Source organism: Aethalodelphis obliquidens, unplaced genomic scaffold, assembly GCF_003676395.1.
Source record: "Aethalodelphis obliquidens isolate GAN/ISIS:26980383/991018 unplaced genomic scaffold, ASM367639v1 scaffold19, whole genome shotgun sequence".
Taxonomy (NCBI): domain Eukaryota; kingdom Metazoa; phylum Chordata; class Mammalia; order Artiodactyla; family Delphinidae; genus Aethalodelphis; species Aethalodelphis obliquidens.
The window spans coordinates 15,056,981-15,082,552 of NW_020837963.1; positions in this window are offsets into that span (position 1 = coordinate 15,056,981).

Here is a 25,572-nt window from a genome sequence, read left to right on the forward strand (position 1 = left end):
GTACATCACAGGCCTTGGCAAATAAAATGATGCATCATTTTAGGGTCTCTGCAAGAAAATTCAAATCAGGGGAGCAGGCTGTGGGGGAAAAGCAATAAATACGATCCAGAACTTAGAGCTAATTCTTCAGATAGCCAGAATGCAAAATCAAAACACATCGATAGAGTGATGGTTAGAAACACGAACGAACAGGCAAAAAGACTCTAGGATTCCATTCTTTCTGAAAGTCAGAGCTCAAATAAATGAGGGATGGCTCTTCACAGATATGCTTACAAACATTCTTAAAAACAGTAGGTATGCTTGGTGGACTCATGCATTATGAACAATCATCAAATTTTACCTCCTGCAAAAAGTGATGGTACTCCCGACTCTACGTTAATAGCAGTACAAGGGCCAAATCAAAGGACCTAACAGAATCCCTTTATGCTGAACCAAAACACTTGTAGTATTTTGGGTTGTTGTTTCATGGTTATTGCATATATATTTCATATTTTAGAAAAAATTAGCAAAGTAAACCCTAGGATCCTAGAAGGAATTCAGCACTATGTTGAAAATTCTCTCTCATGTTTATTACAACTGAAGATCTGTGAAAGTTTGACCTTAAAAAGATTAGGAGCCATTATGGGAGCCATCGCACCTGACTCTGTTTGTCCTTGGAATATTAGAAGATGGACTTCTGGTTACATGTGTTTATAGGATATATTATTTCAATTATTGTAACTCAAATAATCTTCACAATATGGACACAAAGTTTAAAAATATGCCTATGAAGAAACCATAGGTGACCGATAAAGATTTATAATAAAAGTACACGAGAAGAACAAGAAAATGTCAGAACTGACCCTTTTCCTACTATTAAAACAAGCTCTTCTTCATCCATTTGAGGGTTAATATAATGATAATCTAATGAGATCAGGCAAGAGCCCCAAACTGATATCAACAACAAGACTAATTTGAAGTATGAATTTGCATCCTGTATAATGATGTCTCACACTAAATACACATTCTGCCTTGAACTAATAGTCTATGGTAGCATGAGCTTGTCACAATGAGCGAGACATTTAAAAAGTAAACCTCTAGAACAGCATTAATAAGATTTTAGTGGGAGAAAATGATTCTATACCGTAAATGAATAAAAAGAAGTTAAATATTAGGTTTAAAAAATTTTCTCTTATACTTTTAAAATGTCAATATTTGCATATGTTTTAAAAAACTGTATTAGTATAAAACATGTATATAATTTGTAGATATACATATAATATATACAGGCATATTATATATAGATACTAAAGACAGATATATATAGTTATGTTGGGGTTCAGGACATCAGCTGATAAGGAATATATCACATAGATATGTATAAAAATATATTTGTGTGTGCCTGTGTGTGTGTAATAACCATTTTATTTAGAAACTTGTGGTTTACCTATAAAATGTTCAGTCACTTCAGGACTCTGAAAGACTAGTTAGCCCCTGGGGCACTTAGACTTACTTTTCAAAGGATACCTTTTTGTACAATAGTTTATATTCACAGATATTTGACAAATAAACCAGATAATTTGTATTCTAAACTCTTAATGATTATGTTTCTATCAGTCAAGTCTCTCAAGTCTGAGACTTTAATTTTATGCTGATGCAGTTCCAATGGCTATTTTCATCAGAAGAATACCTCTGGGCCAAAGAAACAATCTCGTCTGTATTCATTATTGTCCTAAATTACAGATATTAAAGATACATAAACCATGAAGCCACGTGGTGACATTTCCATGTAATACTTCCCAACTGACTCAGATAGGTTGTGTTTATACATCTGATTAAAGAATTGAAAAAATAAACCAGCACCTGATACCAATAAAGAGATAACTACTGTATTTTTGCGTATCATGATTTATTCATACTTCATTTTGTGGTAGTTTTAACTAGGTCAAAGTTGAAAATAGCAGTTCTCGGTGTCTTTGACAGTGGCAAAGTAATCAATGAAACCATTTTTACTTTTGCTAATTCCTGCACAGCTTAATTTAAAGCATTTTCAAAATAATTAGACAGCAAACTGAAGTCCTTCTACGTTAGTTGGGTTCTATGCTTTTGTTTTGAGTATTGTATTTGATTGTTTTAGTATATCACATTCTATACCTATACTAATTACTTTTTTTTAAAATAGTCTTCAGTTTTTAGAGCAGTTTTGGGTCCACAACAGAACTGAGCAAAAGGTACAGAGATTTCCCATGTACCCCTTACCTCCACAGATGCATAGTCTCCCCCATTATCAACATCCCTCACCAGAGTGGTACATTTATTACAACCGATGAAACTATGTTGACAAATTATAATCACCCAAAGTCCACAGTTTACATTATGGTTCACTCTTCGTGTTGTATATTTTACAGGTTTGGACAAATTTATAATGACACGTATCCAACACTATAGTATCATACAGAGTGTTTCACTGCCTAAATATGCTCTGCACTTTGCCTTTTCATCCCTCCCTTCCCCCTAACCACTGGCATCCACTGCCCTTCCTACTGTCTTCATAATTTTGCCTTTTCCAGAATATCATATAGTTGGAATCATATAGTATGTAGGCTCTCAGACTGGCTTCTTTCACTTAGTAATGTGCATTTAAGGTTCCGTCATCCTTTCATAGCTTGATAGCTCATTGAGTTTTGGCACTGAGTAATATCCCAATGTCTGGATGTACCACAGTTTATTTCTCCATTCACCTATTGAAGGACATCTTGGTTGCTTCCAAGTTTTATCAATTATGAATAAAGCTGCTGTAAACATTCATGTGCAGGTTTCTGTGTGGACATGCATTTTCAGCTCCTTTGGGTAAATATCAAGGAGCACAATTACTGGATCATGTGGTTAATGCTACATGTAGTTTTGCAAGAAACCGCCACACTGTCTTCCAAAGCGGCTGTCCCCTTTTGCATTCCCAACAGCAATAAATGAGAGTTCCTGTTGCTCCATGTTCTCTCCAGCATTTGGTGTTGTCAGTGTTCCAGATTTTGGCCATTCTAATAGGTGTGTCATGGTATCTCCTTGTTTTAATTTGCATGTCCTTGATGACATAAGATGTGGAGCATCTTATATGCTTATATGCCGTCTGTATATCTTCTTTGGTGAGGTTGTATTTTTTAAAGAACACTCGAATAATTTTGGGTTAAAATTGTTAAAATGAAGTGATTAAGATCTACAGAGAAACAACGGAAGTATGCATCAGGGAGCTTTCTGCCCCTAAGCTGCACAGAAAATCCCATTATAAAATTTGTTAGCAGGTTTTCTAATCAGCTTAGCCTTAATACTCAAACTTTAGTGAACACTCATCCAGATTCAGAAGCAGCCTCTCCCCTCATATCATTATCAGTTTGTTTTCCCATCTTTCCCTGCTTCTCCTTAAGTATACGTTCTTTTATCCTAATACTAATTACAATGGCTCAATAACAAATAGCTCGATATAAAGAGTACATAATCAGTTTAATTAAATTCTGATGATATTGAAGACGTGCCCTTGAAATGGTCTATCTAGTTTCCAGAAGAATCAAATTAATTAACACTTTTAAAATAAAGGCATAAATGCCCTTGTACAATCAGGTATTTAGTCTAAATTTAGGTACTCACTGAAGTGTTGCTCAGAGTAAAATATCAAGTACAAAGATATTTTGAAAATCCACACTTGAAAGAAAATACGTGCCCAATTTCTCACCCTAGTAACCAAATGAGCACTTATTTTTTTCAGAGAAAAAAAATCATGGATTTTAAAAAGGAGAGAGAAAGAGAAATCTGTTTACAGATTCTGACTTTCCCATTCACTAGCTGTAGATGTGGTGGGTTATCTAATCAAGGTCCCTTCATGCATAATTTGAGGTAACAGTACAGACTCATGCTGCTGAACATATAGTAGCAATCCTGATGAAGATGACTTCTGACATCTGAAAAAATTGTACAAATATAATTTTGTAATAAAAATATTTTTCTTCTCATCATTCCCTCTGGCCAATATGTAATGAACAAAACTCATTGTTTTTGCTCAACTCATTTTTAAAAGTATATTTGCTATGGCTCATTTTTCTCAGGGTGTTTTCTCCAGTTTCTGGTCACCACCAACCAGTCTTTTCCTTCTCAATAAATCTTCTCACACTAAGGCCTTTGAACTTCAGGAGCACTAACAGATTTCCTAAATATCTTAAAAGAAATACTTCAGGAAATAGAACGCAAGACAACTCACTACCAATAAGCAGCCAGTAAAACATATTAAATATACCAAGCTAAGATGACAAGTGGTGGAATCAAACATTGCATACATCAACCAAACACATGTTCTTGGCAAGCTCATCTTCAGAATCCTTCTTGTCTTTCAGCTGCCTTATAAATAATTCAAATAAAGGAATGCCCACTGCTTCTAAGAAAGCCTAGTCTACTTCCCAATTGCTTTTTGTCCTTTCTTTAAAAGTACTGAGCCTAAATTCTCTCTCTGTAACTACTGGCTCCAACTCGGCTTTGTAAAGCAATTCATAAGAATTTGGTGCCCCCATTACATATGGCCTTTCAGAAACAATCTTGCTCCATAATAAAAGCTTGCTCCAGACTTTTCTCTTTTCAAGGTTGGTCACATTCAGGTACTCTCCATAAGACATATTTTTAAACCACCTTTCTCCTGAAAATATACACAAATGGAATAACATGGCTACCCACATGAAACTAATTCTAAGAAAACTAATAAAATGTACTTTAAAAAGCCAAAACTGCAAATTACAAAGCTGTTAATAATAGACAGTGAGAATGATAAAAAAAAAGGCTTTTATCATAGGACTAGATGGCTTTCTTAAAGCACATGAGACCATTTTTAGGAAGCTTTGTATCACAGTACAATTTCCAATAATAGTAAATATTGCAGCTTCCTCCTCTATCACTTAAAAATAAGCAACATTAATTGGCCAGATAAGGGCTGTCCTACATATAGTTGGGTGGATAGTTGTTGATGTAGAGCCTTCCAACCAGCGTGGCTACCGGTGAGCTGAGATGTTAATCTTCTCCTTTGCCCACCATGCATCTGAGGCAAGTTACATGGCCAGAGCCCCAGGCTGGTTGCTTCTATCCATGGGCAGTTTTCATCTGATTATACCACTATGATAGGCAAATAACATCCTTTCCTGTTGGTGCTGTGACATAAACATGTTTGGGGGAAAGTGGTTTATTTCATATAATATTAAAATAATTAGAAGTTCACTTCCTATAATGTTAAAATAATTAGAAGTTCACTTCCTATGAAAAGAACAAAAACTGCTACCCAACATCTACTCATCCCACTAGATATTCCCACCACTAGACACTCTCTTGGGTTAGGCACTGTAGGCTTTTTTGAAGTTACATGTTATATCTGTAAGAGCTTACACTTTGAGCAGTTCTAACAGTTTCTTGGGTATATCAAGCAAACTTCTATAAAGTTTTTGGGAAATTAGAAAATAAAACGGTGGCTAAAAGATAAGACCAGAAGTCCATGATGCTACTAATGACATAAAGTGAACAAGAAGGGTGATTTGGCAGGTCAAAGTGCAGCATGAGCAGAGCTTTTGGAATTTAGGAGGAAAAGGAAAGAATAGAACAGAGGCTGGGAAGAATACTCCCAAAAGGAAGAAAGAGACAGCCACCAGGAGGTCATGATAGGTCTTCTACCCTGAGCGGAAGCGGTCTATGGGCTCTACTTCAAGCGCCCTAGGAAAGGAGTGCTCTCAGTATAGCACACCTGGTGAATAGCCTGCTACAACCTCTCCCAGCCACTTTTATGTAAGAAATAGATTTATAACACAAGTCACCTTGTGAAGCCCAATGCTCTGCCCCAAAATTGCCAGAGAAATCTCACGTACAAGATCAGGCTAGAATCTCCACGAAAATAATAACTTTTGAAAACAGCTGGGGTAGGTAAAGATAAAGGTGTAAGTTTCTTGGAAGTGTTGTCAGTTATTTTAGGGCATTAGTGGCAAGTAAGAGAAGAGCAGTAAGCATTTGATTTTCTAATAGCTCGAGTACCCGACCTCCAGGGAATTTTGAGGAGAGGTTGTCAATCCCTGTCCTCTGCCAGCATATCATTGGCAAGCGGGAAAGAGGTGGGTTAGGATTAGAAATGTCAATCCATACCCCACAGGTCTGAGTGCTAGTGTAGGTCAGGTCCTGAGGTCACAGTGGAGAAGGGAGCCTTGTCCATCCCCCACGGCTCTCTGCTTGGGATTTTGTTCAGCCCATCATAGGTACTGAAGTTGAGTTCAGTGTCTACTGTCTGCCCAGCACCATGCTGAGAAGGACATAGTATCCACCTTCATAGACAAAGTCTGGTAAGGACGAACTTGTCAACAAATAAAACTGCACTGTGTCATGCACAAAAGAGCAAATTCTATCTAAGAACATAAGAGGTCCCATGGAGAAAGCAATTAAGAGAGTCTGGAGGGCAGGGAGCCCTTCATGTAAAAGTTAATGCCTGCACAGGGTTTTAATGATCGGCAGGGATTTTCCAGGCAGATAGGAGGGAGACGTGCACTCTAGGAAGAGGGAAGAACATGTGCCTGGCGTGTGGTGAGAGTTAAAAAGAGTTTGCGAGGGATCAAACATCGGTATGAAAGAGAGAGAAGAGGCTCTAGGGAGGGCCCAGATTATGAAGAGCTTTGAATAGCACATAAAAGAGCTTTGGCTTCATCTTCCTGACACAAGGGAGCCATCAAAAGATTGTGAGCAGTGCACCATACACAAAAATAAACTCAAAATTGCTTAAAGACTTAAACAGAAGATACGACACCACAAAACTCCTAGAGGAGAACATAGGCAAAACGTTCTCTGACATAAATCGTACAAATGTCTTCTTAGGTCAGTCTCCCAAGGCAATAGAGTTAAAAGCAAAAATAAACAAATGGGACCTAATCAAACTTATAAGCTTTTGCGCAGCAAAGGAAACCATAAACAAAACAAAAAGCCTGGGAAAAAATATTTGCAAATGATGTGACCGACAAAGGACTAATTTCCGAAATATACAAACGGCTCATACAACCCAATAACAAAAAAACAAACAACCCAATCAAAAAATGGGCAGAAGACCTAAATAGACATTTCTCCAAAGAAGACATACAGATGGCCCATAGGTATATGAAGAGATCCTGAATGTCGCTAATTATTAGAGAAATGCAAATCAACACTACAATGAGGTACTGCCTCACACCAGTCAGAATGGCCATCATTAAAAAGTTTACAAAAAGCAGATGCCAGAGAGGGTGTGGAGAAAAGGAACCCTCCTACACTGTTGGTGGGAATGTAAATTAGTGCAGCCAATGTGGAAAACAGTATGGAGGTTCCTCAAAAAACTAGAGTTACCATATGATCCAGCAATCCCACTCCTGGGCATATATCCAGACAAAACTATAATTCAAAAGGATACATGCACTCCTATGTTCATAGCAGCACTACTCACAATAGCTAAGACATGGAAACCACCTAAATGTCCATCAACAGATGAATGGATAAAGAAGATGTGGTATATATATATACAATGGAATACTACTCAGTCATAAAAAAGAATGAAATAATGCCATTTGCAGCAACATGGATGGACCTAGAGATTATCACACTAAATGAAGTAAGTCAGGGAAAGAAAAATACCACATGATATCACTTATATGTGGAATCTAAAATATGACAAAAATGAACTTATGTACAAAACAGAAACAGACTCACACTGAAAACAAGCTTATGGCTACCAAAGGGGAAAGGAGGTGGGGGAGGGATGGATTGGGAGTTTGGGATTTGCAAATGCAAACCATTATATATATGTATAACTCAAGCACTTTGTTGTACACCAGAAACTAACACAACACTGTAAATCAACTATACTTCCATAAGATAAATGAAAAAAGACCCAGCTGAACTGAAAAAAAATATGGTGAGTGGGAGATTATGTTTTGAAATTTTAACTTTAGAGAAATTACTCCAGTCAGAATGTGAAACATAGTTTTGAAGGAATAAGACTTGATGTTATGAAATGAATGAGGTGGTTACTGAAATGAAAGGGAAGAAAGCAAGGAAGCAGGTGTTAAGAACGAGAGACCCTAACCAACAGAATGCAAAATTGGGAGGCAGAAGCAGATGGGCAATGGAGAGGTAAACCATGGCAGACCAAGAGGGTAACAGAGCATGTCGGTAAAACACTGATTTGAGGTTAACTTTATATGTAGTAAGGACCCCCTGTCGCTTCTCTGATGTATGATTCGGTGATTCTGTTTACTTTGGGGTCTTTTTTTTTTTTTTTTGCGGTACGCGGGCCTCTCACTGTTGTGGCCTCTCCCGTTGCGGAGCAACAGGCTCTGGACGCACAGGCTCAGCGGCCATGGCTCATGGGTGCAGCCGCTCCGTGGCATGTGGGATCTTCCCGGACCGGGGCACGAACTCGTGTCCCCTGCATCGGCAGGCGGACTCTCAACCACTGCGCCACCAGGGAAGCCCGGGGTCATTTCTTAAAGGATGACACTGCCCTGGGATCTAGTGACTGTGGCTCTGGCAGCCACCAGTCTCCACGGGAGGGTCCAGGGCAGCAGCAGGGACAATGGCAACACCATTCAGGAAGGTCAGAGATCAATAAAATAAACCCAAAGGAAAGTTAAACACCAAGCACTGTGTTTACCTAGAAATTCTTTCTCATACTAAATATCAGAGGTTATGGATCTTGTGATTTTCACACTCTAGTCAAAACTTAGCAGACTCAGTGTGTTAAAAGAGAAACTGTGAGGCTCCTTCCTAGCCCAGCACAGATGTAAAGAGACCAGTGGGGCATGACAGGGTCGATGCTCAGGTAACAGGATGTATACACGTGGCCCTTGCCTGGCACCACTCAGCTTGGCCCAATAGCACCTGCAAACTAGTCTGATCATGACAGTCGTAAGAATCACCCATAGGTTCTGATTCAGTAGGAATATTCCCAAATATCTGTATTTTTAAGAAATGTCAATTGATATTGACAACCGGGTATGTACTGGAAATAGTGGTCTAGTTCTAGGGTTGTAGATCAATAAAGTTAAGTATGGAATATCTAAATAAAGTACATAACACACTCAAGATTAGAAATTTTTCACTTTACAAATGAGTCAGCAGGATTGAAGACCTGTAAAACTTCAAACCTACACAACAAAGTCAAAATGTTTTGATTTTGAACGTCACGGCAGAGTGGAGTACAAATCTGTACGAGCTTGGCAAGCTATTAAACCTACCTTCGCTGTGGGTACCATTTTTGTAATGTGGGAATATTCACATATGGTGGTTGTGAAGATGAAATAAAACAACTTATTTGAAGAGACTAGCAAACACCCAAGATAAAGCAAAACTCACTAAATGTTGATTCTCGCCTACCTCCCTTAAAAGCAAAATGTGAAATAAAATACACGGAGAGTGCTTCACATCATTGAAAAATACATAAAGATGTACTTAGTAACATATGTTATGAATTCGTAAAAGGAATGGAAAAGAGTAGGTAAGAGACAAAAGCATGAATATTTCAAGCCAGGGAACCAAATATTAACTACAATCTGGAATCATGCACGTCCTCCGTACTTAGCCGTCACAGCTATTCCCCTGGCTCAGCATCTGGACCGTCATAACATTTTATCTTCTCTTCTCTCATGTCTATGGCTCAGGGATCTTATATTCCTTAATCAGGCAAGCCTTATATCAACAGTATCTATGTCATGATTATATGTATTTATTTGTGCTTGCTTTCCCTTCATTCTTAATTTGAATAGAATCATCTGTTTGATGTACTAAAAGATGCTTCCTCTTGTTTTAGTATCAATTCAGTTTCATGAGGCTGGACATGTGAAGGAAGAACTGAAACCAGAAGAGGAACATTAGAAGTGTTGAAAAATCTCGCTCTGCACTTTTTACGTATAGAGAAAAAAATCTTTTGGCAGGATAAGTTGTTGACTTATTGATCTGTTGAAGCATTAATACTAAAATGGTAATTCATTTAATGTCAATGAATTAATTATTTTTCCCTTGCATCCCCACCCATTTCAAGGTAGCTTGGCTTTTTAATTTCTTGTGTCCAGGCTTTTGGAATGCACAGTTTTTTGTTTTTTTGTTTTTTTTTTTTTAAAGCGTAAGTCCTTTGTAAAGTTCTTTTAAAAATCTCAGTCCTTTGGAGAGAAGTGGGCGGGCACCTCTGAAGCATTACGCGAAGTCAAGAGAGGCTCCAGGGGCTCCACAGGAATCCAAATCTGAGGCTCCAAAGGGAGTGGAAGTCTGTGAGTTTGGGGAGTAGTGTGAGCCTGTGCTGTCTCCCACTGCGCACCCCATGTGGTCAAACCTCAGTGCTGTGGCTTCGCGGGGCACCTATTTGAGAATCAGCATCGAGCACCTAGGTTCCTAGACATGCCAAAGATGACCACAAAACTCAAAGAGACCCAACAGGCAGGAAAAAGAGGTGTCTTATCAATGATCAGTAGGGTCCCAAGACCCCTCCTTGAAGTTGTGGCCCTTCCCAAGCCCCAGGATCTTAGGGTGGCCCTACCAATAGGAACATATGCCCGTGGGGACCCAGAGTCAGAATGAGGACCATTTGAAGAACATTTTAACATGTGCTTTTCCAACTGAGCTTGTGGGTTGAGATTTGTACTCACTGCAACTCTATTATTATGGCTTCTGAATAGCTTTTCTGTAGTTTAATTTTTATAGTGATGAGTACATTTAAAAAAATAATACTCCCAGCTCAAATAATTTAGATGCTGAAGCAGAACTTTAAGCTTAAAAATATAATAGTAATGATGTGTATATATAAACTTGCTAGGAGAGAGCCAGACTGCCTTTTACATATGATTTCTATCCCCTTTCTTTATTGACTCACTGATTTTTATGTTACTAACATTTAGCTTTGATGGATGGTTTAGTTATTTGAAATGAAGGGTTAAGAAATTTAAACCCTGTCGCTTGGTACAAGACATAAACTGTGAAATGTTCCATTTCAGTTTAGGTTGCCATGAACTAAAATAATAATAAACAATCTGTGGCTGCTATATGCACAGTGCCTAGAAAAAGAATTTATTGCCCAGAATTATTTATTATTAAAAAATTATTGTAACTACTCAAAGAAGAAGTTAACGTTGGGTCATTCCCCACAATACAGAGATAATAAACGCTTGCTAATCATATAATATGAAAAGAGTATTACATCAATAAACATTAGATCTGTGCAATCCCTCACCAATATCCACAATTATACCATTCCTAGATGTCAGATTAATGGCGTTAACACCCTTTAGAAGAAAAACAAATGGACAAAAATCCCCCCCAAAACCCAGCACCTGCCATATGAGAATTTATTTTTAATGAACATTTTATCTTAAGACAGTCTATATTACCAAGGAGCTGGATATTTAAGGGAGGGCAAAAAATGTTACATTATTTGATCACAGTAGCAAAATTGTTTTAAAAGGAAAAGCAATGAACTGAAGGGCACCTTGCTGAGTCACGAGCTATTCTATCCTGATTGTTGTCTTGAAGATGCTTATGCATTTCATCTTTTCCTTTACTTGTCCTTTTATCATTTTATTTCTCCCCCAGTTTTTAAATTGGGGTGCCAGGCCCATTGTCTAATTGACATGTTGCTATGCAAAAGCACAGACGGTTTTGGCTTGGCTTTTCCTCCCGCCCTTAGCAATAGTTAAGTCAGTAAATTGCCTCTGCAGCTTGTAACAGCCCTGCTGTTCCTTGTTGTTCCCCTTGCAAATTAGCCCCTTAGGAAGACACTGATATTTGGACTTAGAAATGATAGTGGAAAACTACTCAGACTTTTAGACATAAATTGAGAAAGATTTCTAGATGAAGTATCATATTCATTCATTCATTTAAAAATTCTTTCACATGTAGGGGTATGGCTTTATGAACCACTGGTAGATCTTTGGGAGCTGAAAGAAAGCTAGGATAGCGACATTCAGTGAAAATTTATGTTTGCTATTAAATTAGTTCAAGCAAATTTACTTTTTATTTCAATAATACTCTTAAACATATGAACACAAACTGGATACAAATCCAGTATCAATAAAGGCTCTGAATATGAATATGTATTTAAGCTAAGTAAATGTGAGTATAGGTATACCTCTGTACATGCAAGTTTAGTCACTTGCCCAGACAAGTCTCTGTCAGGCTGAAACAGGAATGATGGTTCAGATCAGTTGTGTACAAACTAATGCTGATCCTTGACAGCCTATTAAACTATGCAATCACCTCCCAAGATAATAAAAGGAAGAGAGCAAGGGAGAGGTAACATCAAATTGAATGGTTTTATTGCAATAATTCTAACATCGGGTACTGAGAACTTATACAAGGATGATGGCAGAGAGCCTCAGGGGACAGATGAGGTGTCATATTTATATGTGTGTCCTCATACCTGGCTGGTTTATAGTGAGTAAATCCAGAAGCATGTGGGAAAAAACAAGAGCAAGAGAATTTAATGGATTATTTAACAAAGAATCTTAAATCAAGAATTTTCAAATTTTTGAAGTGTAAAAATTGGAAAGTTAAAGTTGGTTCCTGGGGATAATTTGTTAGTATCTGTAATGGGCAGTTTTATGTGTCAACTTGGCTGGTTTATAGTATGTATTGATTCAATCAGACCTTCATCTAGGTGTTGCTGTGAAGATATTCTGTAGATGTGGTTAACGTCTGCAATCAGTTGACTGGTAAAGTAGATCATTCTCAGTAATGTGCGTGGGCTTCATCTGCTCAGTCAGAAGGCCTGAAAAGCCAAGCTAAGGTTTCCCTGAGAAAAAAAACATTCTGCCTCAAGGATGTAGCCTCAACTCCTACCACAATTTCCAGCCTACCGTACAGATTTTGGATTTGTCAGCTCCCACAATCACATATCACATAAGTCAATTCCCTGAAATAAATAGGAGATATGAGTGTGTGTGTGTGGGGCGCTTAGGCATAAATAACCCCAATGTCCTTTAAAATGATAACATGGCTACTTTTAATTTTCAAACATAGCCTTGACACCTAGACTAAAAGGTGTCACCTTGACATGTAGACTAAAAGCACTACATTATAAACCAGTTGCAACAGTCAGCTTTATATTTAAGCCATTCAAACTTCCATGAATTTAGGAAAGAGTCCAAAGACCAAAGAGAGCTCATCTCACTATAAAGTGGTATTTGCTTGACAACGTCAACTCCCAAAAGGACACTGTCACAGAAATTCTTACTAAGACACGATATCAGGGTTCCCCAGAGCATCCTTAATCCAGCTGGTTTTGGGCATGCCAATTTTGGACATCATCTGTATGGAGATGGCTGTAGGCCGTGAAAGCTCCAGCACTAAGCTGAGAGTGACACATCAGGGCTGATATATGGCAATAGGTCTGGGAATTATTAACAGGGATGATGATATTTGAAGCAAAGAAGGAATCTCTCAAAGGACGCTAATATCTCAATCATGAGTGCTTCCTACATGTCAGGCCTTGTGCCCAGCATTCCTTATAAAGGATCTGATTTAAGCCTTACAACTACTTTCTACTGTAAATATTACTGTATCCTTTTCACAGATGAGAAAACTAAGACTGGAGAGGTCAAATAACTTGCCCAAGGTCAAAGATCCAGGATTCCAACACTGGTCATTCTGACACTGGATCTGGTGGTTTTCACCACAAAGCTACTGCATGACCTGCCGTATATTATAAACGAAGACATTGAATTCACAGCCACAGTTAAGGGATGGGGAGAAAAAAAAGAATACGAAAAGTTGCCAAAGAAAGAAGAACCCCAGAGTTAGGAAAAGATTTTGGATAATGTTTTAAGTTTCCAAAAGAAGTGGACAAAAAAATTAACCCTTAAAGAAGTAAGAAGGAAGTGAGAAATATTGTACATCAAATAAGTGTAAAGAACAAGGGAGACGGTCTTTTGTCTAAAGTCATTGATGGCAGGAATGGCGAGAAAAATAAAGGCAGTGGTTAAGAAATTCAGAGATTTAAAAGATACAAAAAAATCTTAGCTAAAAGGCAAATAAAAGTTAAACAGTTGTAAAAAAAAAAAAAAAAAAATAGGGCTTCCCTGATGGCGCAGTGATTGAGAGTCCGCCTGCCGATGCAGAGGACACGGGTTCGTGCCCCGGTCTGGGAAGATCCCACATGCCGCGGAGCGGCTGCACCCGTGGGCCATGGCCGCTGAGCCTGCGCGTCCGGAGCCTGTGCTCCACAACGGGAGAGGCCACAACAGTGAGAGGCCCGTGTACCGCAAACAACAACAACAAAAATAAATAAACAAACAGAGACCTCAATTAAATAGAATTGGGAGACCAGCAGGGGAAGCTCTCTTGCCCTGCAAGGATAGCAGAGCCCAATGGAAGAAGACAAACTCTTCTTTCCTGGCAAGAACTCAGCCAATGAAAAGCCAAGGACTCTTTGTTTATGGTTACCCTCCCAGCTTCCTTTTTCCCTTCGCAAAAACGTTCTCCTTCCCTTGCCCTGCAGGGATTTGCACGTGTCTCATCATAATCGCAGACCCCACATGGCAATTCTCTGCTGATCTCAAATAAACCCATCTTTGCTGGAGAAATATCTGGCAGTCTATTTGTTTCAGGTCAGCACAGTCTTTTGTCACGTGGTTCAAAGAAGACACATGGAAACAATTTGCCTCAGGAAGTAGGGAAGAATACCTAGAAAGAAAGAGAGAGCTCCAGGATGATAGGTAATAGATGATGTTAGCTAGGTAGCAATATGAGGGGGAGGGGATGGGGTGGGGGAGAGACAAGAAGGGAAAGAGAAAAACGAAAATTCTCATCCTTCAGATGTCAGTATTTAGTTGGCATCTTAAGTTTTCCAGTAGGTCAGCTGTTAGGAACATGATTCACAATTTCCTACAGAAATGACAGTCTGGGTACTGGAGGTGGGTCTGTGACTATCTCACAAAGACCCATGTAACTCGTAAAGAAAAAATAGCTGTGATCCGTGCCTACTGTGATACTTCTCAAATGAACACAAACATGACCTTTAAAAGAAACTGAGCAGGTTCTTGCTATAGTGCTATACCCAGTATAAACCTTAACAGAACCACGCAATTGAATGAGTTTCTTTTTAAATTTAAATGCTACGCAGTTTAGTTAGAGGAGACGCAGCTGATAGAGATTAAGGAAGCACTAAGTAGGTGCTTAATCTAGTCAGCTGGGGCACTCTTTTTTTTTTTTACATCTTTATTAGAGTATAATTGCTTTACAATGGTGTGTTAGTTTCTCCTCTATAACAAAGTGAATCAGTTATACATATACATATGTTCCCATATCCCCTCCCTCTTGCGTCTCCCTCCCACCCTCCCTATCCCACCCCTCCAGGGGGTCACAAAGCACGGAGCTGATCTCCCTGTGCTATGCGGCTGCTTCCCACTAGCTATAGAGAGCTAAGTCACCACCGGCTTGGAGGAGGGGGAAGGGAGGAGGGAGAGAGAGATGCAGGAGTGATGGGTGAACCCCAGGGTCTACTTTCAAAATTTTTTTTTAACAACCTGCTCATTTCCAAAAAATCCATTTGAAGTAATTCCCCCAATGACTGCTTAGTTGGCTAGCCTGCTTACCTTCTGAAAAAACTGGCTAGAAATAAAGGAGACAAGAGGAATGAAAATGCCTCAGTGACAAATTAGTGATGACCCATTTATAATAACGAGGAAGAGAAAGGGAGCGGACATTTATTAAACAAGATTCAATATTTACTGTGCATTAAAACTATATCTTCTGGGCTTCCCTGGTGGCACAGTGGTTGAGAATCTGCCTGCTAATGCAGGGGACATGGGTTCGAGCCCTGGCCTGGGAGGATCCCACATGTCGTGGAGCAACTAGGCCCGTGAGCCACAACTACTGAGCCTGCGCATCTGGAGCCTGTGCTCCACAACAAGAGAGGCCGCGATAGTGAGAGGCCCGCGCACCGCAATGAAGAGTGGCCCCCGCTTGCCGCAACTAGAGAAAGCCCTCACACAGAAACGAAGACCCAACACAGCAAAAATAAATAAATTAATTAATTAATAAACTCCTACCCCCAACATCTTCTTAAAAAATAAAACAAACAAAAACTATATCTTCTAATTGCTATGCCACGGGTTCTGTATATATATAAAAAAATTACTACATACCACCTTTGTGGCCACTACTCAATGTTCAGACAGCATCTTGTCCTCTGTGCTCCATTCCATTCTCATTTCATTGTGTTTATTCTGCCTGTCAACCACTAACAAGATTGTATGAGTATAGGAGTGAGCATTTGCCTCTCCACAAGACTGTGAGAACCTTGAGGTTGGGAGGATGTCAAAAGTAACTTTTAAGATCTCCAGCACTGAGTAGAGGGTCCAGAATTTGGTGGACTGTTCAACATTAAGATATTAAATTGCAGTATACTGAAATGTAACTCTTGGAGATTAACGATGCAGAAGAGCCAGAATGGAGAAATTTCAGGGAGTGTAGTGTGGTTGGAAGAGCATATCAAAATGTCAATGACTAGGGGGTTATCCGTGTTCTTTTCCATAAATCCATAACCCTTAGAATATCAAACCAATTCTTCAAGTCTCCGAATAATATGTGAATACTAATACCTTAATGACTGGAAGCAAGAAGCTGGACCAGCTGACAACCTGAGATTCTATACAGCTCTAAGAGGCATGTTTCCATGAAAACAGTGTAGTCACATACAAGACACTGTGAAAAATAGACAAAGATATCAATGTATGGGTATTCATAGCCTTCCTTCCTCCCCATCTTTAAAAAGGAAGGAGAATTTGTTGCTTTGGAGACTACTGGGCTTGGTATATTGGGTATATTTGTCTGGAAAACCAATAGCCAGGAGAACTGGAAAAAGTCCAGAAAGGCTAGATTTACCTACATGAGTAAAGGGAGAAAAGCTCAGGAAAAGAAAATGGGATTCTGAAAGGGAAAGTGTGGAATGATCAAGCCAGCGGAGAATCAGTCTGGGGTCAGTTTGATGAGGCAGAGGCAGGGGACTTTCTGGAAGCAGCTGCCGTGCTTTTTGAGCTACTAAGAGAGAAAGAGAGAGAATAAGAAAGAATTTTAAGTTTGTCTATAGTATTTTGAAAGGAATCTCCCATTCTTGTGTCACACAAAGGCTTCAATATTTTTTCAGTGTAAGACTAGTAATTCTTTTCATTGCAATGCTCTGCTGAAATAGGTCATAGAATGAGCCAACTATGTCCAAGTAACATTATTTTCAAATTTTGGTTAGTTTCACGAGACATTTGATTGTCACAAAGCTACCTCAATCCCAGATGCTGAAATTCTACTCATCAATAAAGCTCTAACTGAAATGCCACCTCCTCCATGAAGCCCTCCCTAGTCTTTCTATTAAGATACGATTCTCCTTTCTTTATTTTTAAAATTTTATTTATTTATTTATTTATTTATTGCTGGGTTGGGTCTTCGTTGCTGCATGCGGGCTTTCTCTAGTTGCGGCGAGCAGGGACTACTCTTCATTGCGGTGTGCGGGCTTCTCATTGCGATGGCTTCTCTTGTTGTGGAGCATGGGCTCTAGGCACGTGGGCTTCAGTAGTTGTGGCGCACGGACTTAGTTGCTCCGCGCAATGTGGGATCTTCCCAGACCAGGGCTCGAACCCGTGTCCCCTGCATTGGCAGGCAGATTCTTAACCACTGTGCCACCAGGGAAGCCCCTCCTTTCTTTATTATAGTCATTAGAGATGTTCACAAACATTCTGGTTCTCCACCTTCCAGGCCCCTGGTATAATTGCACTTGCTCATCCCTTTGAAGTCAGGCTGGCCATGTAACTTGTTTGACCCAATGGAATGTGGGCAAAAGACTCTAAAAGCCAGTACATGATTTTCATGTTTTCCCGCCCTCACCATTTACCCTGGAAGACCAGTAACGTTCCAGATGCTGGAACATCCCTCAGGCTGGGTCCAAGAGTGAGAAGACATGGAACAGAGCTTCCAGTAGGACCATGACGAGCACATAATGTGCATGAAAAGTAAACATTTGTCATTATAGGCCATTAAGATCTAGGGGCTGTTTGTTATCGTAGCATAATCTAGCATTCTCTGACATAAGCATAATCTCTGTGAAGCTCTATAACTCAATTTATCACTTTTTCATAATTAAACTTATTGGCAAGCATTTCTTATCTCATATTCAAGACTAAGCACTTCGAGGGCAGTAGTATTATCTTAAAAATGTCTTATTATTTCTCATTGTGGTGAGCACATCATATTGGTAAAAATTAGTGAGTGGATAAATAGGTAGTAAAAATATTATTATAGCTATTACTTATAGCTATCTATGATTACTCTGACAACAAAATTATGGTAAATTAAAACTCTACATAAAGTATTTTCTTAATTTCTTGAGTCTTTCTAACTAATGCTCTGTAACTATGAACCACCATGATTTTCATTAAACAATAGTTGCTGAAGTCACCCATTGAACTGATCCTTACTGAGACAACCTTGCAGAGATGATTATGTTACTGTCCTAGCATACGTAACAGCAATCAAGGAAAAGCCATTTTTAAATAACTCCTAATGAAGAGAAGAAATGCTCACTAAAGGAAAAATCTGTAAGAGCCTCCAAAGTGTGCACCAAAAATAAGAGCTTTGAAAGAAAACACGAATGTAATAAAATTCACCAATGTTTCAGTGGATTTTGAGAGTATGATTCAAACATCGGATTTACACATTAACACAGAGTTTTTGGTAAATAACATAAAATTGCTAAATTGAACCTAACTTGATTATTTTATTACAAAAATAAAATTTTAGTGATGAATGTCATGCATCAGCTAAATAAGTTTTTTCCTTTTCTTGCTGAATAACTCAATTAAAACCAAACTAGTAGAAAATCACAGAATAGCTTAAGGTCAAAAAGTAAAATTTTTCCTTTACTTAGTCTGTTTCATCAACAGCCCTCAAAAAAGACAAAAGTTCCTCATATTAAAGGTAAAACCTGGAGACTAGACAAAGACAATATGAGAAACAATCATTTATTATCTATAGTTTAATAATCCCACAGTCACTTTTTACTTTTCTGAAAGAGACATATTGGGTTGGCTAAAAAGTCGTTCGGGTTTTTCCATAGGATCTTATACCAAAACACAAACGAACCTTTTGGCTGGTCCAAGAAATAGATTAATATTCTGATAATCATTACTTTGAACGGATTTTTTCTTAAATTATTAAAGTTTTTAGTTATTCTATAACTTGCAATAAATAGGAGAAAGTTTCAAGTGTTACTGAAATTAAAAAAAAAAAAGATGACCAGACATCATCCTCCAAAAACATATATTATTATAAATGAGATTCCTCTCCTCAGGTTCCCATGAGTTAGTTGGTCATCCCAAAGAATTTGAAGTCAATTTGGGAGTATTAGATCTCACTTCATCTGGTAGCCAGTTTTTGTACCTGGCAGATGACATGGTAAAAAATGATCTCCATCTTCAACCAACTGTCTGGTGGCATCTATTCAGCCTCATCTGGAAGCTGCTGGAGTCAGGCCTCGCTGTCAAGACCCTAGCCACCTCCACAAGCTGAGTATCTATACAGTGGAACCTCTCCAGAAGCAGGCTCTGCCTCTACTGCCAGTATAGTTTGTATTCAGCAGAAAAACAAAAACGCAAATTTGGAAGAAAAAGGAGTCAGGGAATGACACGGGCCTGGACTTTTTAGCCACACATGTCATCCAGGGTGTTCAGTAGAGCTGGCTCTGTTTAAGTGGTTGATGTTAGGTGCTCAATGATTGAATGCTTGATTACCCAAAACTGCATAGGACGAAAAAAATGAGATGTTGTCCAGATACAGGAGGGGTTTGTAGACTCAAAACAAAAATAGATCTAGCTATAGAGTTTCAATATTTCCTAATTTCAAAAGGTTGCTCTTGACCAATTTTTAAGCCTTGAGTAATTCATCAAACTGGGGAAGAATCAGCAGTAGCTGCAAAATAAACAAATGGCAGGATTTCAACAGAAATGGGATTGTAACAATAAGATGCCAATTGTGCTAAGTTAAGATTTTAAAACTTATTAATTTTTTACAGTAATGGAAAAATATATATGTATGACTATTCCCTATCCACTGTAGTCCTACTAGTCTAAAATAACCCAGTGCTATTGAGAGTGATACCTATGGACCTTTCTTCCTGGCAAGTTCAAGGTTCAAGTACACAATACGCGCACACGTTTCTTTACCAAAGTGTGAGTGGGATTTTTATGCTGTTAGTTAGGTGACTATTTTAAGATAACATTAAATGGATATCTCAAGCCAAGGTAAAAAAAAAAAAAAAGGTCAAGATTTAAAAAGTATCTTTTTTTTAGTTTCTGTTTTTAGTTTTCTTATGAGTCATGGGCAACCTATTGCTTTGTGCCATAACTTTTCCTGTATTTCTTCTATTACTTTTTATCAATTACAAATGGCCCCCTCAGAACAACAAATAAAATGCATTTTTAAAAAATTTTTCCTTAAAGAGCCAAACAAAAGATGTTTGAAGAAAAATTGTTATTCTTAGTAGAATGAATTGAGGTTCGTTAGGATCTTTTCTATGTATTCATCTTTTCCTGTAACAGCCAAATCATGATTGCTCTTGGTAGTCTCCTTACACCATAAATCAGAGAGTGGAAATTTACGTCTGACTCTGCTGTGTCATTGCTATTCCTTCCTTGTCCAAGAAGGGCTCTGGTCATCAGTTTTTCTTATGTCCTATAATAAAGTTTAAAACATACGGCTTTTCTTTTTTTTTTTGCGGTACGCGGGCCTCTCACTGTTGTGGCCTTTCCCGCTGTGGAGCACAGGCTTCGGATGCACAGGCTCAGCGGCCATGGCTCACGGGCCCAGGCGCTCCGCGGCATGTGAGATCTTCCTGGACTGGGGGCATGTGAGATCTTCCTGGACTGGGGCACAAACCCGTGTCCCCTGCATTGGCAGGCGGACTCTCAACCACTGCGCCACCAGGGAAGCCCCGAACATATACGGCTATTTTGACTTCATAAGCAACAAACAAATCTCTAAAGACATCTACTTACTGGGAAGGAAAAACTAAAAAATATAAATTTGGTAGCACAAGTTTCTTTTTATTTCCTTAAAATCAAATTTCTAAATATTCTATAGATACTTTTCATCCTCAATACTTGCACTTTGAGAAATTTTTCTTTAAATCCCAAAGTCAAATGGCTGTTTGAAACAGAGAGGTTAAATCAAAACAATTTCTCATTTTTAATTGGAAATTTTTTCATAAAAGAAATATTAGTAAAAAAGAATAAGTATATTTTCCTAGATAAATATTGTTAAATGACCCCTTTTCTTTCTCCTGCAAAAAAAAAAAAAAAGATTTAAAACAAAAATCTAAGTGACAAATCTGGAACAGCTATGAATCTAAATTTTTTTTTTAATACAGAAGACAGTTACTACCATCAAAATATATTTCAAAACAATTCATTCCATTTTTGAAATCAAATCTTAAACTATAGAAAACTCAAGTCTGTTGACTTGAAAGATATACTAGAAGATTTCACAAGATTCAGAAACTGCGTTTTGAAAAATATAAACAGTGGATATGTATATAATAAATGAGTACATACCATTTGAAAAGAAGGGAAAGCTGTTTCTAAATGTTTATTTCTGCATCATATTTATAATAAAAAATTAAGGTATTTTCATTATTAAATTATTTAAATGTTTAGATGAGACTTTCTTTTGTGTTCTCCATAACTAGGCCAGAATTTCTATAAAATTACCTCTGAATAACATTCATTCAGTGAGTGAAAGAACAACCAGATAAACAAATGACCTTATAAATAAAAATCATGGTACTATGGTAACTAAGGCCAGCAAACCAAGCTCTCCAATCAATTTAGTGAAATGGGTTTTAAATGTGTTTAAATATGAGAATCCATTAAAAACAATTTAATTTGAATTAGTGAGTTTTGTTTACTTCATTAAAAAGTCTGACTTAGGGCTTCCCTGGTGGCACAGTGGTTGAGAGTCCGCCTGCTGATGCAGGGGACACGGGTTCGTGCCCCGGTCCGGGAGGATCCCGCATGCTGCAGAGTGGCTGGGCCCGTGAGCCATGGCCGCTGAACCTGCGCATCCGGAGCCTGTGCTCTGCAACAGGTGAGGCCACAACAGCAAGAGTCCCGTGTACCGCAAAAAAAAAAAAAAAAAGTCTGACTTAAAAAAAAAAACTGAACCTGGTGCTTCTGGCCTTGAAAGAGTAACAACATATTTCCCATTCTAAACCACTAGAAAACTGGACAGAATATATGAAGCAACTGTTTTCTAAAATTAGACAACAGACAACATGGGGCGATTGTCCCTGAGATAATGTAAATAAATAAGATGAATCCTAAGATATCTTGGCTTTTTGCATTGAGATAACTTCTAGATCGTGAAGGAGAAGCCCAAGCAGAGCTCATCAACGTCTTGCTGAGTTGAACAGACAACTCAAAATAACCCAGACAACTCCAGAACAAGGAGTTCAGGGAAGCCTAGATAACCAGAATTTGTGGAATAGAGTTCTAGAGAGGAAACAATTATGACATGCAAGAGTCTCAAAAATCTATTCAGGAGTCCCCATGAGTCTTCGGCTAAATACCAATCTGAGTATGTGTAGAGTAAAACCTCACAAGGCTGGGGAAGTGCAAATTCTAAGAAAAGAGCAATTACTGGAGAACTGTAGGCAGAAAACGGGCTGCAAATAGACTGAGTTTTCAAGCGCCAGAGTGGAGAGACCTCCTTGAATACACAACACGTTTAACAGAGAGTTTGAAAGGCTCATACCTCAGTAGCAGGGCTAAACTAGCCCTAAGGTATCCTTTATACCTGCCCTATAAAAAGCTTCAAGTCCTAATATAAGCACAAAAGAACCAACCCTACAAGTTAACTGCCTGCAAAACCAAAATCCAACATTCTTTAAAGGAATGCAACAAAACACAGAAATTAAAGCATCAATTCATATCTAGAATCCAATTAAAATTTATTACTTATGTAAAGGAGCAGGACAATTATCAGAAAAAGAATCAATAAATAAAACGCATCCAGAAATGACAGATAATTTGTAATTACCTTGCAAGCTTGTTCAAACAGCTGTTATAAATGTGTTCAACATGCATAAGGTTTTAATTATATGAGAAGAGAATTACAGATTTAAAAAATTCATGAAATGGAATCTCTAGAGATGGAAGAATGTAATTATCTGAATTCAAAACATCAGTTGATTAAGGGCAGATTAGATATGGCACAGGAAAAGATCAGTAAACTTGAAGACATAACAATATAAATGATCCAAAATGAAACTCAAAGAGAAAATTGACAGAAATAAATGAAGAGAATATAAGTGATATTGACATCATGTAACTGGAGTCTCAGAAGGTAGGAAAAATATTTGCAGAAAAATGGCTCCTAAATTGATAAATCTGCTGAAAACTATAAATCCACAGATCTGAGAAACTCAATGAACCCCAAACAGAACGAACCTAATGAAAACCATGCCAAAGTAAATCAAATGGCTGAAAACTACTGACAAAGAGGAAGTCTTCTAAGATGGAGCCCGAGAAAAGAGATTACATTATCTAGAGGAACAAAGCTAAGAATTATTAGAAACATATTCAGAAATTATTCAAGCTAGGAGACAACGGAACAACATCTGAAAGAAAAAGAATGTTAACAAGAATTCCATACTGAGGAGAAAATAAATTTCCAAATTAAAGGTAAAATAAAGCATTTTCAGACAAACAAGTTCTGAGAGCATTTGTTGCCAGTTGTCTCCACAAACAACAAATGTTAAAAGTTCTTGAGGTAGAAAGAGATCCAAATAAAGCCTGGAGTTCAGTTGACAGTAATGTGCCTATGTTGGTTTTCTAGTTTGACAAACGTATCATGATAATATAAGATGTTAACAGGAAGAGAAACTGGGTGAGGGGTATACAGGAACTCTCTGCATAAATCTTTGCAACTTTTCTGTAAATCTGAGCCTATTCTAAGATTTAAAATTTATTGGAAAAAAATGAAAACATCTGCCCTTTAAATGATACTATTAAGGGAATAAAAATACAAGTCACAGAATGGAATAAAATATTTGCAAAACATATATATAATAAAGGGCTTGTATCTAAAATTTTAAAAACGCACAAGTCAATAATAGGAAAATTAACTCAGTAAAAATGGACAAGGGAATTTCCCAGCGGTCCAGTGGTTAGGACTCTGTGCTTTCACTGCTGAGGGCCCTGGTTCAATCCCTGGTCAGGGAACTAAGATTCCACAAGCTGCTCAGTGCAGCCAAAAAAAAAAAAAAAAAAAAAAAGTACAAGATATTTTAACAAAGAAGAGACACAGATGACATAACACTAAAAACCAGTGCTCAGATCAGTAGTTATTGGGAAAATGCAAATTAAAACCACAATGACATGGCACACACACCTAGTAGAATGGCTAAAATTTTGAAATCTGACAGGCAAAGATCTGGAACAACTGGAACTTTCACTTACCTTGACAGTGTAAGGTAAAAGCCATTGAAAGTGTATTACTTTGAAGGAAGTGGTTCAATTATCAAGAATTGTGCTAGGGTAAGAAGGTCTTTTTAAGTTTGAAGTGAAAGGCAAAAACAATAAAAGTGAAAACTGAGAAATATGAATACCAACATTTAAAACTGGCTGTCAAAATTATGAAAAATAAAATGAGAAACTGAGAAAAATGTTAGCAAACTATGAAATTGATCAAGAGTTAACATATTAAGGACTTCCATAAAATTATAAAACAGAATAACCTAGTACAAATGGAAGCAAGGATTATGCACTGACAGCTCAGAAAAGAATAAATCTAATAAAAGGAATGAAAATTTTATCTATCAATTTGGCCACAATTTTTAAACAAAAATCATCCCAATGGTACAAGAACATAGACTAAAACATTTTTGGTTGAAATGCAAATAAATGCAAATACTCTGGAAAACAATTTGGCAATATGTATCAAAATCTTTAAAATGTACATTTTGTTTAACAAAAAGACAATCTGTGGAATGGGAGAAAATTTTTGCAAATGATGCGACTGACAAGGGATGAATTTTCAAAATACCCAAATGGCTTATACAGCTCAATATCAAAAAAAACCACAGACAACCCAATCAAAAAATAGGCAGAAGACCTAAATAGACATATTTCCAAAGAAGACATACAGATGGCCAACAGGCACATGAAAAGATGCTCAACATTGCTAATGATTAGAGAAATGCAAATCAAAACCACAATGAGGTATCACTTCACACCAGTCAGAATGGCCTTCATCAAAAAGTCTACAAGTAATAAATGCTGGAAAGGGTGTGGAGGAAAAGGAACCCTCCTACACTTTTAGTAGGAACGTAAACTGGTGCAGCCACTAAGGGCAACAGTACAAAGGTTCCTTCAAAAACTAAAAATAAAGTTGCCAAATGATCCAGCAATCCCACTCCTGGGCATATATCCAGAAAAGATGAAAAATTCGAAAGATACGTGCACCCCCACGTTCATCACAACACTATTTGCAATAGCCAATTCATGGAAGCAACCTACATGTCCATTGACAGATGAA